Raw genomic sequence first — 19,605 nt, forward strand, 5'->3', positions numbered from 1 at the left:
GTCCTCACTGTGGAGTTTCTTGTTGATCCTTAAAAAAAGGTGCAGTAACATCCCGCAGAATAATAGCCCTGTCTATGGTGATATTAATGGATGCTCCCCAAACGCCGAATTCTTACTCCACGTGTAATGTTTATAAAATAGGTGGTCTCATAATATATGATGAAATAGAGGCTCTGTCGTAATGACGTGAAATATAATTTCATTGGTGGATCATTTGGGAAACATGTCCGACAGCTCTGCAGAATTTAGGCTCGGATAAGGGTTATTGATGATAACTCAACTCATAATTGACATAATTGTGATAAAAACCAAGGTTGGAGGGACGATAGCATGATATGTATGACTCTCACCCAGCGATGGAAAAGATTATGTGATTGTGAGTTTGTTCTTTTCACGCATGGAAGGGTGAGGTGTTTTATAGCTTCCATGATATAATGCGATAACATCAACACAAGATGTTATTTCCAAGCGAGGGATCTACCATCTATTAGTTACCTCATCCAAGTGACTTTGATCTGCTGTGCTGGTTCCTATAACAGTGACCCAGTCACTGGAAATAAGCACTACAGGTGAACATCTTACCCCTGCAGTTAAGTACTAGCATTCAATGTGTACATGTTTCCAAGCCTGCAGATGCAATTACACACTGCTTTGAAAGATAAACTCCTGCTCTTGGGTTGTATGCCTGAGGAACCCCCCCTGTAAACTGTGCTTTTCAAAACAGAGCGAAAGCAAGGGGGTAAGGGACAAGCCAGAGTCAAATTCCTCTTGGTTACCTTCCAGCCTTCAAAAAGCACGAACATACCAGAGACATGCCAATTCCAGCATTAAAGTTACAAACGGCTAGATAATATCACATGTATTTCTTCCAAACGTAAAATTACTTCATCATTCTCACTCATACCATATCCGTTTCAGCTTTATATAAATTGCCCTGATTGAGGGACCTTTCTATATACTTTGTTCTCCCTTAGACCCAGATCCACAAAGCTCTGTTACTGACTTAAGTTAATGCCTCGTTAACGGCTAATGGGCATCTTTAAAGCTGACTAACGCAATGTTAAGTGTTGTTTTTAGCCGTAGCGGACCCGTGCGTTAGTAAAATTGACGTTAACAGCGCATAGCCACACAGCTCCATTATAGATAACTCCGGTATTTAACGAGACATTACTTAGGTCACACTTAAAGGTGGTTTTAGCTCCATCCAGACCCTGAAATATGGGGTTTGATATAGAGGGTAACTAGAGAGAGCGCACACCTGAGATACGCTATTAGGAGTCATTACTTTGCATATCCTATTAGCATATCTCCCAGGTATCTCAGGTGTGCACCTTTTTGAGCACGTGTCTCTCCACATGTTGTTTAAAGAGAGGTTTCAGGGCATATATACATCACTCTGGACCATACCTAAAATACAGTAGGTCTCTCTTTTATATGTAATTAGCTTTGTGAATACCTGTTAAACGCAGGTAAAACAACCTTTGTTACCTATTTAGGTAACATCACGTTATTTGTTCTGACAACAGAGCTTTATGAATCTTGCCTGTAATGTAAATCCTGGGATTTACATTGGTATGGTAGACTTACAAACCAGAACGGCCTGAGATACATTTTGTGATATGCAAAGTTACCCTGGACAGCCTCAGCAAGTTCATTTTCTATTAGTAAACCCTCTTATCCCACTATAAAATGCATAACTGAACCAGTGTCAGACTGGAGTATCAGGAGTCCTCTAAAGGGCCATAGTTGACAAAAAATATTATAATAATGTAACGGGAATTCCCCCCCCCACCCAATCGCATATATAGTGTGTGTGGAACCTAATGTTACCTAGTGTGGTGCGTTATACCTGTCAGGCTCACAGGAGGCCTGAGCCTCCCCTAGTGAGAGCCTGGGGTGAATCTCTGGAACGTTCTCGTCGGTCAGCGCCTCCACCTATGTAGGATTCTATAGGAATGTAGAATGGGCCTAGCATAGGAACCCACCCAGAAACCACATATACCAGGGTTATGGCTAAAAGGTTTACTGAACGAGCAATTAACAGAATAACATCACATCACATTGTATATCAACACAACACAGATTATCATACTTTCACAGTGCAACATCATCAGTATGCACAACGATATATATGCCACCCTCTGCCACTAGCTGGCAGCTATAACTTTGCCCCTAACTGGGCTCTAACCTCCTTACACAGTATCCCCAAAGTCCTTGTACCCAAAGTCCCAAGAGTCTCACAACCCCACCCACGTGTGGAACAGCGCTGCCCACTAAGATGAAGTGTATAGGTGGTGCACTTGGTGACTTGGATAATACCTGCCCGGTGCTCCTGCTACCAGGTGCACAGATGACCTTTGCTTGGAATCCCTTGCTCCAGGAAATGATCCAAGATGCCTCCGCCTCAACGGTGGGTGGCTCCCGCATGGAGTGATCCACCTTTATAATGTCTCTTTTCTCTGCTAACGCAGAGGATGTATTACCTTCACAGCAATTGCCAGGATAGTCACGGTTCCTGGCTGGACCCTCACTTGTCTAGGTTCTACAGGACCCTGTCCCTAGTCTAAGGGGAGTCCCTGTAGTAACCATAAGCTGAGGTGAGTAGGGCCTAGCTGGGGCTAAGGGGAGACTTCTGGCCTAGTGTAGGAGGCTACTTTCCTCCCTGCACAAAAACACCCTCCCCTCTCTGTGTCCCAGCTCCTAACTGACAATCCCTGTCTTCACACAACATTGTTGCAACTTTGCAGCATGAGAATCTGTCAGCCTTATTGGCTGTCTGGCTGCCTGTGACCAGGGTGAAAGTGCAGTCCCCAGAGGCTGCTGGGAACTGTAGTCCTTGGTGGCTCTCTTTAACTTTGGGGCCTCGTGCGCGCTGTGTAATGGCCGCTGCCGCTGCTAACTGCACATGTGCGAACTGGGGGATGTCCGTGACTATGGAGCGCCTCTTCTCACTCCCTGTAATGCCTGCCGTATCGCATCTGGGGCTATACTGCATGTGCGCGAACTTCCGCGTATGCGCAAACGCACACAAGATGGCGGCGCCCTATAGCTGATGTCGCCGGGAGCCCCCGGTGACGCGATCACCCCTGCAACTGCCCTCACGCTGTCGCAGGTAAGAGAGAGAGAACCGAATGTCTGGGGAGCCAGAGGGGACCTGGCTACAATAAGATTGCCACTTATTCATATATACAAAGGGTCATACACTTGTACATATAATGTATACAGTAAATACATATTTTTAGTGATAGGTGCAGAGCAAATTGACTGAGAAAGTCACTTCCATACAATGATAGAAACAGAGCTGACTGACCCTTTTTGCAGCAGCATTCATACAGACTGAAAGGAGAGAACCGGCTGGTATCCTGACTACCCAGGGCCGGCGCAAGGGTTTCATGCACCCTAGGCAAAACTTCAAATGTGCGTCCCAGTTGTATAAAAAATAATAAGATGGGGGGGGCGTGGCCAACTGCAGAGCCGAGAAGACGTGCAGCTCAAGAGCTCCAGGCCCCAAAGCCCCGTAAAGCAGCCTTTCCCCTGCAAACCCACAGGGAATTACCCACAAACATATCAGCGGAAGGCGCGGGCGGCGGAGCTATTAAATAAATAATAAAATATTAAAAAAAAAAAAAAACACCAACCAGCCGGCGGAGAGCACGTAGGAGCCGGGAGACGCGGTGCAGCAGCCATTTTCCCCAGGGGACGGCCCGGACGCGGCTGAGAGCGGCGCTCCTCCTTGACCCCACAGTGCGTGGGTGGCCGGGTAAGAAGCGGGACGAGAGGCTGTCTGCCGTTGGTCCCCGCGCGGCTGCAAGTGTGCGACTGGAGGTTGGTGGGGCTGCAGCAGGGAGTTGAGAGGAGCGGGGGCGGCCATTTTGACCCGGCACTCTGCAGAAGTGCCTGCGGAGTGTGCGGACTACCCCGGCCCCCTCCACCCCACTCCCCAAAAACCACAGACCAGGGACTCCAGGAGATTGGGAAGACCCAGAAGTGACATCCCCTGGGGAAAGAGCACTTTTGCAGAAGTGCACAAAGAGCCTACAGAGGAGAGGGCTTTAACAAATGTACACAGCCCACCCCCCCCCATAATTAAAGGGGACATGCATGATTTAAAATAAAACCTAATGGGGGGACTTCCGGAGACGTCACCCGGTATGGACGGGTAGAAGAGGAGCTCCATAGACCCGCACATTAAAAGACGCAAAAACCCACATTTTTCCCCAAAATTGCCGGGTAACACTTACACCCCCGGATAGCTAGAACTAGGCGATGTCAAAAACCAAAAAAGCGAGCAATCAGGGAGTTGCCAAATACTTTTCTCCGTCGCAACGGGCCAGGGACAGCACGATGGAGCCTCAAGATGGCGGCGGACCGCATGGCGCCACGGCGCTTTCAGGGAAAAAAACCCAGCCAAAAGATCGCACCCCAGCAAGCCCTGATCAACCCATAACCAGGGCATACTTGGAAGAACTTCTGGGGGCTATGGCAACGACGCTCCAATCTTCCTTTCAGACTGAGCTCAGAACCGCAGTGAGCGACATAAGGAAGGAAATCTCAGGGCTGACAGAGAAAACAACTACCCTGGAGAAAAAACTCACTGAGTCTCAACAAAGACAGAGTGAAGCGGAGGAAGAGATAGGCCATCTAGGAGAAGAGATCACCCTCCTTAAAGAAGCTATGGAGGAGCAAGAAAATCGTGACCGGCGCCAAAACATCCGCGTCCGGAACGTACCGGAGTCGGTCGCACAGGATCAACTCCGACCATACCTCATGGAGCTCTTTAACCTAGTATGCGGGGAGCTGGAGGAGAAAGAGCTCGAAATGGATAGGGCTCATCGTGCCCTAGGACCTAAATCAGACGACCCGAGGCGGCGTAGGGACATTATAATAAAGATGCATAAATACACATCAAAAGAAAAAATAATTGCGGCCTGCCGGGACCTGGGGGAAATAACCTTTCAAAATGAAACTCTCCAAGTCTATAACGACTTGTCAAAGGCAACGAGAGACCGCAGACGTGAATTAAAACCTTTAACCAACCTACTCCACGAGAAAGGAATCCAATACAGATGGGGATTCCCTTTCAAACTCACAGTTAACAGGAATGGAAAGTTCCTGTCCATGAAATACCCCATGGACATGGCCCCCTTCGCAAAAGCATTAGGCCTAACTCCACCTCAAACGTGGATAACGACCAATCCTACCGCTGAAAATACATCAGGAGACCCCCCCCGAACATCGGAGAGAATTGCGGCCCAACACCCTAGAGAAAAATGACAACCGCCGCGGCACTCAGATAAATCCCCCCGGACAGACCCGGAGAGGGAAGAGTGCCCCCACTTACCTTGTTGGTCCGGGGCCGCACTGGAGCGTGGGCTGCGGACCCCCATGGTAATCCGGCGACAACCTCCACTCCCAATGTGAAGTCACGAGGCGCCTGTTCTCGAGATGGCTCTGAGAAGACTTCGAGGAGGGGGGACGCCTCTGCTCATTGTTAAAATCATCTTACCAGACCAGAACAGCACCAAGAAGTAAGCCGCCAACTTTTAGGATGAGCTGACACAGAACACCGCCCTCCAAGTTGGTTCACGAGTCGCCTACTCCTGCGATGACTCCGAAGAGGATCCCGTCCGCCGACGGTAAGACCGGGAAACCGACTGACTCAACCCGGAGCAGCAGGATCGCTGATCTTCTAACTCCGGAGCATAAGAGGAATTTAGATCCCGGTTTTGCCCCCACCAGCCTCAATCTCCGGCTTTTCGGTCCCGCTTTAAATATGATCTCCCTCCCCCTCCTTTTGCCGGTTTCTCCGGTCCCGTGGAGCGGAGCTCTGGATTGGGGGGAGGGGGGGGGTGGTCGGTGTCGGCATCCAGCCTTTCCGCCAACGATCCATGGACCCCGTTGCCACAGAGGACTCCCCAGTCTGTGGGACTAGGGGCGGCTAGTATACCAGGAAGACGGGCCACCCAGACTGAATCAAAGAACTTAAAATCATAAGTTAATAGTGATGATCCGGAGGTCGTGAGTAGATTAAAATAATATAACTGTTATATCTCAATTAACACCTTGCTTCCCCTCTATCCTTCCCCCCCCCCCCTGTAACCCAGACACGCAATCGCCCCCCCCTCCCCCTTCCCCCCTTCCTCATGCATACCCCCCCCTCTTCCACCCCTCCCCCCACACACTCACATGTCCCACGTCCCCCCCCCTCTTTTCCCCCCCTCCTCCCCCCCTTTTTTCTCCCCCTCCCTCTCCCCCCTATTCCCCCACCCCCCCCTCATCTCCCCTTCTCTTCCACCCCCCCTCCCCACCCTTACTAGCAAACCCACCTAGTACCCTACTTAAGCACAAAAACAATGGGAGAAACATACTAAGAGGAAACGAATATATAAAATAAAGTTGTATTAATCTTATTTAGTCACAAAACGATTCACAATATATCTTTAGCGCAGAGTTACATAATAGCTGTGTTATACAGAAATGGGAGATGTCTGAAATGTTTGAACTGCAACCAGGCCCACCTCCTACCCCCCCCCCCACCTCCTACCCCCCCCCTCCCCTCTCTCCCTCCCCTCTTTCCCTCCCCCCCCCCTCCCCTCCCTATACTCCCTGTGTAGTTACATAATAGTTGTGCTATACAGAAATGTGAAATGCTTGAGCCGCGCCTAGGCCCCCCCCCTCTTACCCCTGCTAACAAGCCTACCTAGTACCTCACATAAACGCAAAGATAAATAAGAGGGAAAAACACTAAGGAGAAAACAAACATACGAAAGAAAGTCGAACTTATCTTGTATGGTCACAGAATTGCATAAAATATGTTTTCGGCGCAGAGTTGTATAAGAGTTATGTTACACAAAAATGTGAAATATTTGAAATGTTTTAATTGCACCTAGACCCTCCTCCCCCTCCCCACCCCTTTCCCCTCCCCCCTCCCCACCCCTCTCCCCTCCCCCCCCTCTTCCCCTCCCCTCCCCCCCTCCCCCCTCCAAACCCTTCCCCTCCCCCCTCCCTCCCCTCCCCCCTCCCCCCTCCCTCCCCTCCCCCCTCCCTCCCCTCCCCCCTCCAAACCCTTCCCCTCCCCCCCTCCCCCCCCCCTCCCTCCACCCCCCTCCCCTCTCTCCCTCCCCCCCCCTCCCCTCCCTATACTCCCTGTGTAGAGTTACATAATAGTTGTGCTATACAGAAATGTGAAATGCTTGAGCCGCACCTAGGCCCCTCCCCTCTTACCCCTGCTAACAAGCCTACCTAGTACCTCACATAAACGCAAAGATAAATAAGAGGGAAAAACACTAAGGGGGAAAACAAACATACGAAAGAAAGCCGAACTTATCTTGTATGGTCACAGAATTGTATAAAATATGTTTTCTGCACAGAGTTGTATAAGAGTTATGTTACACAAAAATGTGAAGTGAAATATTTGAAATCTTTTAATTGCACCTAGACCCTCCTCCCCCTCCCCCCCCCTCCCCTCCCCCCCTCTCCCCTCCCCTCCTCTCCCCTCCCCCCCCTTCCCCCCCCTCCCCTCCCCCCTCCCTTCCCCCCCTCCCCCCCCTTCCCCCCTTCCCCCCCCCTTCCCCCCCTCCCCCCCTTCCCCCCTCCCCTTTCCCCCCTCCCTTCCCCCCTCCCCCCCCCTTCCCCCTCCTTCTCCCCCCCCTTCCCCCCCTCCCCCCCCTTCCTCCCCCCTCCCTCCTTCCCCCCCTCCCCTCCCCCCTCCCCTCCCCCCTCCCCCCCCTCCTCCTCCCCCCCTCCTTCCCTCCCCCTCCTCCCCTCCCCCCCCTCCCCTCCCCCCCTCTCCCCTCCCCCCCCTCTCCCCTCCCCCCCTCTCCCCTCCCCTCCCCCCTCCCCTCCCCCCCTCTCCCCTCCCCCCCTCCCCCCTCCCTTCCCCATTTCACATCACAAGACCCCCCAAATTTATTCAAAAAAGTGTTCCCAATGTGTTTTTGCGCATCGTTTACTAGTAAAAAGAGGGGTGTAGCTGTCCTGATCAGACAGGGCACCCCATTTAATCATATCAAAACAACGGCGGACCCAGAGGGTAGATTTCTAGTGGTATATGGCTCCTTAGCGGGCTCAGCAATCGCTCTGGTCAATGTATATGCCCCGAACGAGAACCAAACAGAATTCCTAAAGAAAGTTCTCGAGGGCATAGACCCGGGATATCTGTCATCGATGATAGTGGGAGGAGACCTAAACATGGTCCTTAACCCTACCGAGGACAGATCAACCACAATGGGTCCCCCCCGCACAACCCCCTCCCAGATCATAGGGAAAAGGTTTAGGGGAATCTTAAGCGAGTTCTCACTGGTGGACATATGGAGGGCCCAACATCAGGGCCAGAGAGACTATACTTTTTACTCAGCACCTCACCAGACCTACTCTCGAATAGATCACTTTTTGGCCACAAAAAATGTGGTGGCGGCGACATCCGACTCCGACATAGGACCAATCACATGGTCTGATCATGCCCCGATTACCTTAACCTTGACGACCCCCTTTGAAAAAACAATAAATTACTCATGGAGACTAAATGATTCATTACTCAATCATCCTGAGATAGAAAGAGAGATCAGAGCCGCTATTCGGGACTATTTTTTTTTTAACTCAGGATCCGTCTCCTCACCAGCAATCCTGTGGGAGGCCCATAAGGCAACCATTAGAGGGAAATTCATTTCTATCGCATCCCACAGGAAAAAAGCCCGCCAAAAATTAATAAAGGAGCTTATGGATAATATCAAAATAATAGAACAATCTCATAAAACCAACCCCTCAAAAAAAATATATAAAACATTGACAACAGCCAGAGTAAAACTTAGACAAATCCAGCTGGAGGATGTTGAGAAGGCCCTCAAATGGACTAATCAACAATATTATGACAAGGGGAACAAGGCAGACAGACTTTTGGCGACTAAATTAAGAGGGGTACATAAACGGTCCCAAATCACGGCAATCAAGAGTAGGTCTGGTGAAATACAACATAGTGATAGCAAAATAGCAGCTGAATTTACAAAATTTTATACCGAACTGTATAATCTAAGATCAAAAAATGGCCGGCCTGAATCAATAGCATCCGAATTAATAGCGCAATATTTAGATAAATGTAAGCTCCCCACACTAACGGAGGAGGAAAACACAGTCCTCAACGCTGAGATCTCAAAAGAGGAACTGGAAGAGGCGGTCAAATCACTAAAAATTACTAAGTCTCCTGGCCCCGACGGGTTCACTAATGTCTACTATAAGAGATTCTTGCCAGTACTATCCACGCATCTTCTAAACATATTTAACGATTTCATGGAAGGAAATCAAATCCCCACGTCAATGTCCCTGGCCACCCTGGCCATTATACATAAAGAAGGCAGGGACCCGATGCAATGTGGAAGCTATCGTCCAATCTCCATGCTCAATTGTGATCTCAAGCTATATAGCAAAATACTCGCAAATAGATTAAACCCCATCTTACCGAGATTAATAGATAGTGATCAAGTAGGATTCGTAGCAGGCAGACAGGCCTCGGACAATACTCGGAAGATAATAGACATTATCGAACATGTCCATCTCACAGAGACCAAAGCACTACTCCTAAGCCTAGATGCAGAGAAGGCGTTCGATAGAATAGACTGGCTATTCATGGACCAAGTTATGTGTAAATTCGGATTCAAAGACGCATACCTAGAAGGAGTCCGTAGATTATATCAAAACCCGTCTGCAACAGTAAAACTACCAGGGGGCAGTAACCAGAGATTTGAGATCACTAATGGAACTCGACAGGGATGCCCCCTATCTCCTCTCCTCTTTGCATTAACCATAGAACCCCTAGCATCTGCAATTAGAGCCAATAGAGACATCAAAGGAATAGAAATTGGACACAGGCAGCACAAAATATCGCTATTCGCAGATGATGTCATCCTAACCCTTACACAACCCCAAACATCCCTACCTAACCTCCAAAAAGAGCTCCGGGACTTTGGAGATATCTCAGGTTATAAAATCAATAATGACAAATCGGAAGCACTAAATTTAAGCCTGCCAGAGCCAGAGGTGAAACTCCTCAAACTAAACTTTAACTATCATTGGAGCTCCTCGAGTATCAAATATTTGGGAGTAAAGATAACGAGGAACTACCAATCCCTATATCAACAAAATTATCCGACTCTGTTCCGGAAAATCAAACAAGATCTAGAGAAATGGGGAGGATATCAGATATCATGGATCGGGAGGATGATATCAGTTAAAATGAACATACTCCCTAGATTATTATATTATTTTCAGACTCTCCCGGTCCACATCCCTGGCTCAGAATTAAAGAACATTCAAAAACTAATCTTCCACTTTATTTGGCAGGGTAAGAAACCCAGAATCACCAGGACAGTTCTTTTGGCATCAAGGGGGAGAGGAGGACTTGGTGTTCCAGACATCACAAAATACTACCAAGCCGCCCAATTGCGACAGGTAGTAGTCTGGAACGCCAACCCAAACCAATACTGTTGGCTAGATATAGAATCATACTATGCCAGGACGCCTTCACTGCCGGCTTGCCTTTGGTCCCTGAGCAGGGAAGACATGCAGAACAGTAAATTTAAGTTAGGCCCAATGAGACACACATGGGAGATTTGGACAAAATGCAAATTTAAATTTAAGCTCACCACACCTCAATCCCAACTCATACCAATTTATAAAAATCCGAAATTCCCCCCTGGCTGTGAGCCCAGACAATGGGACCAATTTAAAACAAAAAATATTAGAGCGGTTGCTGACCTCCTGAGCTTTGAGGAGTTCCTGAGTTATCAACGCCTAAAAACCAAATATGAAATAGCAAGATTGGATGTCTTCAAGTATCTACAAATTCGGCATTTTATTCAAACTTTATCCCCAACGTTGAAATTTCCCCCTCTCACCAGTTTCGAGCGGCTCTGTAGAGAAACAGGCCACCAGAAAGGTCTTATAACACAAATCTACGGTGAATTGGAAAGGGCCATAGAAGCCCCTACACATGACTATATGCTGCATTGGGCAGCAGAATTGGAAATAGTTATAGACCGAGAGGATTGGGAAAGAATTTGGGAAAATGCCTCAGGAACTTCCATATGTACCACAATCAAAGAAAACATATATAAAATACTGTTTCGCTGGTATCTTACCCCAGTTAGAATAAATCAAATTTACCCCCAGGCGTCCGATTTATGCTGGAGAGGTTGCGGTCAGAAGGGGGACATGGCCCATATTTGGTGGACATGTCCGGAAATTCAAAAATATTGGGGAACAATACAAAAATTAATAGAGGAGGTCACAGACCTCAAAATCCCTATTGACCCGTTGACCTACCTGTTGGCCAGGCCCTTAGAAAATTTGGACCGACCAACAAGTAAATTAATCTCCTTAATTCTTACAGCGGCTAGATGTGCGGTGGCAGCCGCCTGGAAGAAGGTGTCTCCCCCCTCAAAACAAACGGTAAAAAATAGGGTGCAAGAGGTGATGAATATGGAGAAACTATCTGCCTTCTTGAAAAGATCCACTGACTCCTTTAACAAAACATGGGATCCGTGGCTATCCCATATGGCACCTCTACGCCACTAATCCACATATGGAAAAAAAAAAAGAGAGAGAGAGAAAGGAAAACCAGGTCAGGGGCACCAATGAAAATAGACTGAGGACACGGGAAGCAAGGGGTATCCCCCCCACCCCCTCCCACCCTCCCCTTCCTATTCCCACTCTTACTCTCTGTTTCCATACTCGCGCTCCCCACATAGCCCCTGGAGGGTCAGGGGAGCGGTGAGCTTTCCTCTTTTATTTCCGGTTTCTCTAACCAACAAAAGGAGAAAATCTGTATTAGGCTGTATTATCGTTTGTTTCATGCATACTGTGAATTATCTAAATGCCTAATAAAAAATTTTGGAAAAAAAAAAAAATAATAAGATGAATAAAATAATATAATGAACAGTGGCATAGCTATCGGGGCTGCGACCGTACCCCAGTGGGACGCAAAATAAAAATAATAGGGCGCCAAAATACCAGACAAAAAAAAGAAAAATAATAATTTAAAAAAAAAGATAAATAAATAAAAAATAATAAGAGGAACATATAATAATTATTATTAATGCGCCCCTAGGACCTTTGCGCCCTAAACGACCGCCTAGGTTTGCCTAATAAACGGGCCGGCCCTGATTTTTTTGTCTCTACTCAAGATTCTGGGAATCTGTAGGTTATTCTTAGAGACATGACCATGCAGGGCCACTTGATGCTGGGACACTACCAGGGATTTCCCCTCCTTATCAGTGGGTCATTCCTAGCCGAATATTGACCGAAGGTGTTTAATCTGGGCTCAGGTGGCACCCTCGAGTACACATGTACCCGAGGACAGACCTTTGTAGTGATTTCCATTAAGCAGTGATGGGTCTCAAAGTAGTTATAGGAAATGGCAGCCAACATTACCTAACACACCCTGAAAATATTAATTATTACACGAATGATTTCCCCTTACTGATACCTATCTAATTATATTACAATGTATCATTTCAGCATAATCATACAAACCAACAGGTGAAAGCTCATACCAGAGAATTAGGATGATAAGGAGGGACATCTCTTAATCTCTAATTGACATGCATTGGCATCTAGGAACTTTTAAAAAGGGAGACGTTAGAAACATTATACTTTTTCCTTTTAGTATCAGAGACTATTCCTGATAAATAGAGATAAATAGCAATAAGCTTACAGTGTAACATGTACAGTGATGATGACAAAGATGTATAGATCCGTCAGGAAATACATATAAACTATTAATAGGCCATACAATGGACGTACAGTAATGCTTCTTGGCTTACTCACTTTCTAGTGACGATGACCTAGTGCAATAATTCCAAACAGACGGTTCGCAAATCCTTAGGGCTCCGTGAGGTTCGCTAAAAAACATGGTGGAACCCAGGCAGTATAGTGGGTTCCTGAGCCCGTGAGAACCCTGTGCACTTGGTAAGGCCTCAATCTGTACCTCAGCATAGTGGTATAGTTGTCAATTAAAGTGGGAGTTTCCAAAGTCGCTCCCCACAATGCTTTGCATTCACAGTAGCAAGGCATTGTGGGGTGTGACTTTAGAAGCTCCCGTAGTGATTGACCGCTATACCACCCATGCTGTCTGCACACACTGCGGTGCAATTTAAGCCCTTTTTAAGTGTGGGGTTCGCCCAGAAGCTCAGGACATTCACAGCCTGGGATCAGTCAAACAGTTGTGTTAGCATCAGCCTGTACAATGTAAAAAAAAGGTTGGGATTCACTGTCCTAGTGTCAGCAGAAGTGTTGTAGGTCAGACAGGGACAAGTGATGTCCCATGATGTTGACAGTACACAGGTTTGAGGGTTCTCAGCCTCACTTTACCCAACAGAACATGAGATTAATATTTGATAACAATGCCAGGTGATAAACAAGGTGAACTTTATCTTCTGATCTCCCCCAGCAGAGGTGATGAAAGAAGCTGTCAGGAAGAGGTGAGACATATGTTAGTCTCATTCTACAGTACCAAGGTGCTACTTTCCATTTCAACAAACAGTCCACAAGACAGACGCTGTACCTTTTCCATGTAAAGCAAAACCGCTGATAACAAATTAGCATAATAAGCACCAGGAACGAATGTTCATTATCCAATGAATTGGCCTCCAACCTTTTGAAATTAATTCTCCCTTTGCATACAACTTTTTAGCACAGCATTATATAGAAGATTGTTTACATTGCTAGAAGCACAAATATGCTGGTAAACACAATATTATGCAACTCGTATTTTGCATTTTTGAATCTCCTGGAACCGATTTTGGCACGAAATCCTGACCGCGACCGCTACAACGATTGGTAGATCTTGGCCGCAAAAGACGGGACCTGGTCTCTGCGAGGCAGGCTTTTCTAGCTTCAAAACGAAGTCGGTTGCTTTGCTATTTCAAACAAAGCAACTTTGAACAGCCCGCCCTAGCTTCATCGACTCAAGTCAAAGGAAAGTCTGCTTCTCGGACTGGGGCTTCTCCTTACATACCTTCCGCTGTTATGTTCAGCATGGAGGTAGGAGGAGCGACCAATCAGAGCGTGGGAATTCCTCCCTGCCAGCCAATAGAAATAGGGGCTCGTACTTTGGTAACCCAGTAATGGTCATAATAGCCCTACTGTTGAAAACAGGAGCACCTAGCATGTGCATGGACCTGAAGGGAATTGAAATGGTGACGGCTGACACAAGGGAGGGTCACCGAGGTAATCGCTGCCATCCCATGATGCATCACATCAATAACCTGCACAGAGATCCCATAACAGCACAGAGTCCACTCATCAGAGAACACTGAACAGGATTGGTTAGACGCTCGAACAAGTCCCAAGCACTCACAACTCACCGGGTAGGACAAAAATAAAATACATTTTATTAAACTACATAATAAAAGTGAAAACCTGGGGACATACTGGGACAAAACAAACAAAACTCTCCTCCCACGCGTTTCACGCTATAACAGCGCTTTCTCAAGGAGTATTGATCAGAGGGTATAATGCCTGGTTATATAGCCCCTCCTTCTGGCACACACAATAGATTGTACATTAATTACAAACATCAGATGATATCAATTTGTAGTGATAATTAGATGAAAAATAAATTCATTTAAGCAATATAACATCTTCTATACAGGATACATTGGTTAAAACAGTTTGTGCCTAAACTTGATATCAGTTAATATATGCACTTCACCAGAGAAATATAGGACTGTATTGTAGGTATTGTTCCTGGTGAAAAAACTCCAAAATAAATCACCTTTATAGATAAGATTAATTAATCATATATAAGGTGTGGAGTATTAGTAGGTAGATAAATAAAAAATTCTAGGGAAATATCACAGTAAATATATATATGCTTCAATAATAGTAAAGAATAATATATCATATATAAATAATATATTTAAAAAAAACTAATAGTGAGGATGTATTAAGTCACACATGTATAGTGATAGATGTGACAAAAATAAACATCAAGATATAACATATTATCATTCAAACTGTGAAAGCCTTCTGAGTGGCTATGAATTAAACACAATCAAGATAGGCACTTTATCAGATTAGAAGAGGCAAGAACAAATGTAATGGGAAATTGTCAAAGCAATGAGTATAAATACAAAAGAGAGGCTTATACATGGAATGATGGATATCCATACCATATTGTTATAGGAAATATTTTAAATCCCACTGGGAATTTAACCCCTTCGGGGCCAAAGTGTCTAATGAGAAAATCCAGTATGCCTCTCTTTTATACCAGGTAGAAGAACATTGTTCAAGTATAGTGCTCTAGTGACAAAGTTTGTAATAAACAATAATTTCTTGATTGAAGGTCATAGGCTGGGTTTAAGGTATATATATGAGTGAGGTATATATGGGTGAGTATATGTGTCTGAGACCTGGATAAATGTCCTGGTGAGTGTGGGTAATGGAGATATATGAGCCCCACCCCCTCACTGCCAATGTGGACTGGTACTGACAACTTGTAATAACACCAATAAAATACCTCTGTGTACTGATTAAGGTACAAACTCACGTGACCTTGCCCATTGTGCCTTCTGGAATGCGTGCTTCTGCCAGTTGAGATGATTCAGGTAGCCACAAGTGTAGAGATGCAGCGCACAGCAAAGAACTGGATCCACGGGACAGCAGCAGTTTGATAAAAATAAAGTTCTTTATTGAAAAAACATGGTGCAGACAGGCATGGGTGCAGGGAAAAAAGCCTCTGTCTCTAACGCGTTTCACGCCTGTGTGGCGCTCCGACGAAGCTTGATGAACTTTTTTCCCTGCACCCATGCCTGTCTGCACCATGTTTTTTCAATAAAGAACTTTATTTTTATCAAACTGCTGCTGTCCCGTGGATCCAGTTCTTTGCAATGCCTCTCTTTTATATAATGCATTGACTCTATCACCTCCCCTAAAATGCATATGGACATGCTCTATGGCTACACATTTAAAATGTTCATGTGAACCATTCTGACATTCTTTAAAGTGTAAAGAAACTGGGTGATTTTGATCTTTTTTTATTATCAATCTCATGTGTTCCATGATGAATTTTAAATTTCCTTGCAGTAAGACCTACATATCTTCTGTTACACCCACAGATGAGCCTATATATGATAAATTCAGAGTTACAGTTGATAAAGGACAAGATGCGATGTGATCTAGTACCCTCCATATTATCAAAAGTTTGTGTCTTGGTGACATATTTGCAAATTTTGCAGCGTCCACAAGGAAGCATCCTTTTAAATTTGGAAAGAATTCTATTTTGACAATGTTTTTATTTTTTATCACACTGGGAGAAATGAAATTACCCAAGGTTTGTGATTTGCTAAACACAAATCTTGGATTCATTAATGTAATGCCCTTTAAAAAAGGGTCTATGGAAAGTATTCCCCAGTGTTTATTGACAATACGTTTGATTGCATAAGATTGTATTGTATGTCTTTATTTATATAGCGCCATTAATGTACATAGCGATTCACAGTAGTAATACATGTGGTAATCAAATAAATAACAGATAATATAAATAACAGATCATGGGAATAATTGCTTTAGACATAAAAGTAACATTAAGGAAGAGGAGTCCCTGCCCCGAGGAGCTTACAGTCTAATTGGTAGGTAGGTAGAACGTACAGAGACAGTAGGAGGGAGTTCTGGTAAGTGCGTCTGCAGGGGGCCAAGCTTTATGTATCATGTGTTCAGAATATCCACAGTGCTATTCATATGCTTCTTTAAGCAAGTGTGTCTAAAGGTGGGTCTTAAAGGTGGATAGAGAGGGTGCTAGTCGGGTACTGAGGGGAAGGGCATTCCAGAGGTGTGGGGCAGTCAGTGAAAAAGGTTTAAGGCGGGAGAGGGCTTTAGATACAAAGGGGGTAGAAATAAGACATCCTTGAGAAGAACGCAAGAGTCTGGATGGTGCATAACGAGAAATTAGGGCTGAGATGTAAGGAGGGGCAGAAGAGTGTAAAGCTTTAAAAGTGAGGAGAAGAATGGAGTGTGAGATGCGGGATTTGATCGGAAGCCAGGAGAGGGATTTCATGAGGGGAGATGCTGAGACAGATCTAGGAAAGAGTAGAGTGATTCTGGCAGCAGCATTTAGGATAGATTGTAGGGGAGACAGGTGAGAGGCAGGAAGGCCGGACAGCAGGAGGTTACAGTAATCAAGACGGGAGAGAATGAGGGCCTGAGTCAGAGTTTTAGCAGTCGAGCAACAGAGGAAAGGGCGTATCTTTGTTATATTGCGGAGAAAAAAGTGACAAGTTTTAGAAATGTTTTGAATGTGAGGGGCGAATGTGAGAGAGGAGTCGAGTGTGACCCCTAGGCAGCGTGCTTGGGCTACTGGGTGAATGATTGTAGTTCCAACAGTAATGTGGAAGGAGGTAGTAGGGCCAGGTTTGGGAGGAAGTATGAGGAGCTCTGTTTTAGCCATGTTGAGTTTAAGGCGTCGGAGGGCCATCCAGGATGATATAGCAGAGAGACATTCAGAAACTTTGGTTTGTACAGCAGGTGTAAGGTCGGGTGTTGAAAAGTATATTTGTGTGTCGTCGGCATAGAGGTGATAATTAAACCCAAAAGGTGTTATTAGGTCACCTAGAGAGAGTGTGTACAGAAAAAAAGAGAAGAGGTCCCAGGACAGAGCCCTGGGGTACCCCCACAGAGAGATCAATAGAGGAGGAGGTGTTAGCAGAAGAGACACTGAAAGTACGATGGGAGAGGTAAGAAGAGATCCAGGATAGAGCATGATGATTACTGAATTGAGTTACAAAATATGGTGAGTCAAGATCAGAGGCATCATGTCTTTGAACAGTTTTCACATTTCTCCCAATTTTTTTGGAACCTATTAGATCTTCCCTATCTTTACTGAGGGCATTGTGATATGCCTCCTCAAGGATAGCTTTATTATAACCTCTGGAAATGAAACGATCCGTAAGTTCCAGTGCTCTAGATTTAAAAACTTCTAGACTAGAACAATTTTGACGTAATCTAATGTATTGCCCCATGGGTATACCTCTAAATAGACTTTGATTATGTCCACTTTTAGTATGTAGGAGTGTATTTCTACTATTCTCTTTCCGAAAGATATCCGTTTGAACTTTTTTGTCCAAACCCACAGATAGATTTAAATCTAAAAAGTGGATATGATGAGAGTGATATTGAGACGTAAACTGTAGGTTAAGTGAATTTGTATTGATATATTTAATGAAAGCCCTTAGCTCTTCTACAGAGCCATGCCAAATAATTAAAAGGTCATCTATATATCGACGAAAAAAATGAATGTGATGTCTATAGGGGTTTCTATCTCCAAACACGTGGGACACCTCCCACCAACCCATAAAAAGGTTGGCGTATGAGGGTGCAAAGCATGTACCCATTGCAGTCCCACGTGTTTGGAGATAGAAGACCCCTGAAAATGAAAAATAATTATGTGTTAAAAGGAAATGAATGGCATCTATCAAAAAAGTGATATGTGCCAGTGAAAAAGAAGAATCGTGTTCTAAAAAGTGTCGAATGGCTGTGATGCCATCATTATGAGAAATAATAGTGTATAATGAAGATACGTCAAGAGTAACCCATAAGTCCAGGGACCAGGGGTAGTCTTGAAGTAAAGTGAGTAAATGTGAAGTGTCCAATAGGTGTGAGGGAAGTGTAGTCACAATAGGTTGTAGATAATGATAATTATAATGCACGCGTTGACGTCATCATCTTCACGCTCTAAGGGCAGCTTCCATTACCATGACGGACCTGCCCACAATTAGATACTGCGCAAGCGCGTACCTGGGTGGATGACAGACCTGTCCTGGCTCTGGATTGTCTGCTAGGGGCGTGATTTATGAGCGTCATGTGAGCGCATTGCGCCTGGTTTATGGTGTATGATTTATGAACAGTGCGATCTGCGGGATGGCGCCGCATTTTTCCCGCTGTGGACGGCCTCTATCGCCAGGACGGATCTATCTACAGTGTGGTTATTGCGCAAGCGCGTTCCACAGTGGATATTGGACCTGTCCTGGCCCTGGATTGGTTGTCGGGGGCGGGACTTGTGGTTTCCATGCCCGCATATGCACTAAGGGTTTTTTTAGACACACCATGGGCTTGTTAGCAATCAGGTAGGGCGGTCCAATTTTGTGCTATGTGTATTGGTTAATTATGTTAGTTTGTCTCTATAAATGTGTTAATAAAGTTGGATATGTATACCTTGACTAAGCGCTCTCTGTAGCGTGAAACGTTGGTGGGGCTTTCTGGCCCTCTTTTTTTCCACATGACCATTAAATAACTATTTTTGATGGGACACACACTCTCCTGATCATTTATTTGCTGGATACTTGTTGTAGTGCTCTGCCTCTTCTCCTCCTTTTTGCTATACTGGATATAAGAAGGGCCCATAATGACCAACGGTCGGATCATCATATCCAGAAATGTGGTAAATGGGCTCAAATATCGAATTAGTGCCCGCCACTATCGGTCCCCAATATACAGATAGCTCGTGTAGTACTGTATAGATACAGAATCTAGAGTCAATCAGCACTACTACATATATGAGCAAAAAGAGTGGTGCACGCAAGTATAAGGGTCTCCATAAACCCTAGACAGATACAAAAA

At 45.5% G+C, this 19,605-nt stretch overlaps 2 protein-coding genes across 3 annotated transcripts in view; one reads left to right on the forward strand and one right to left on the reverse strand.

Annotated features, from left to right (window-relative positions):
- ALDH9A1 (aldehyde dehydrogenase 9 family member A1) overlaps window positions 1-19,605 on the forward strand; it is a 99,086-nt gene that overhangs the window by 73,190 nt on the left and 6,291 nt on the right. The gene's annotated exons all lie outside the window — the stretch shown is intronic.
- The window catches only part of LRRC52 (leucine rich repeat containing 52), a 40,618-nt gene that overhangs the window by 8,341 nt on the left and 12,672 nt on the right, over window positions 1-19,605 (reverse strand). Inside the window, exon 1 of one of the 2 annotated variants that reach the window (XR_012804116.1) lies at window positions 2,320-2,690. The exons of the other annotated variant lie outside the window; for it this stretch is intronic. The gene's annotated coding sequence lies outside the window, so the exon portion shown is untranslated. Of the gene's footprint in view, window positions 1-2,319; window positions 2,691-19,605 lie in introns of those variants that run through there. 2 annotated transcript variants of the gene reach the window in all.

Source organism: Ascaphus truei, chromosome 10 (genome assembly GCF_040206685.1).
Source record: "Ascaphus truei isolate aAscTru1 chromosome 10, aAscTru1.hap1, whole genome shotgun sequence".
Taxonomy (NCBI): domain Eukaryota; kingdom Metazoa; phylum Chordata; class Amphibia; order Anura; family Ascaphidae; genus Ascaphus; species Ascaphus truei.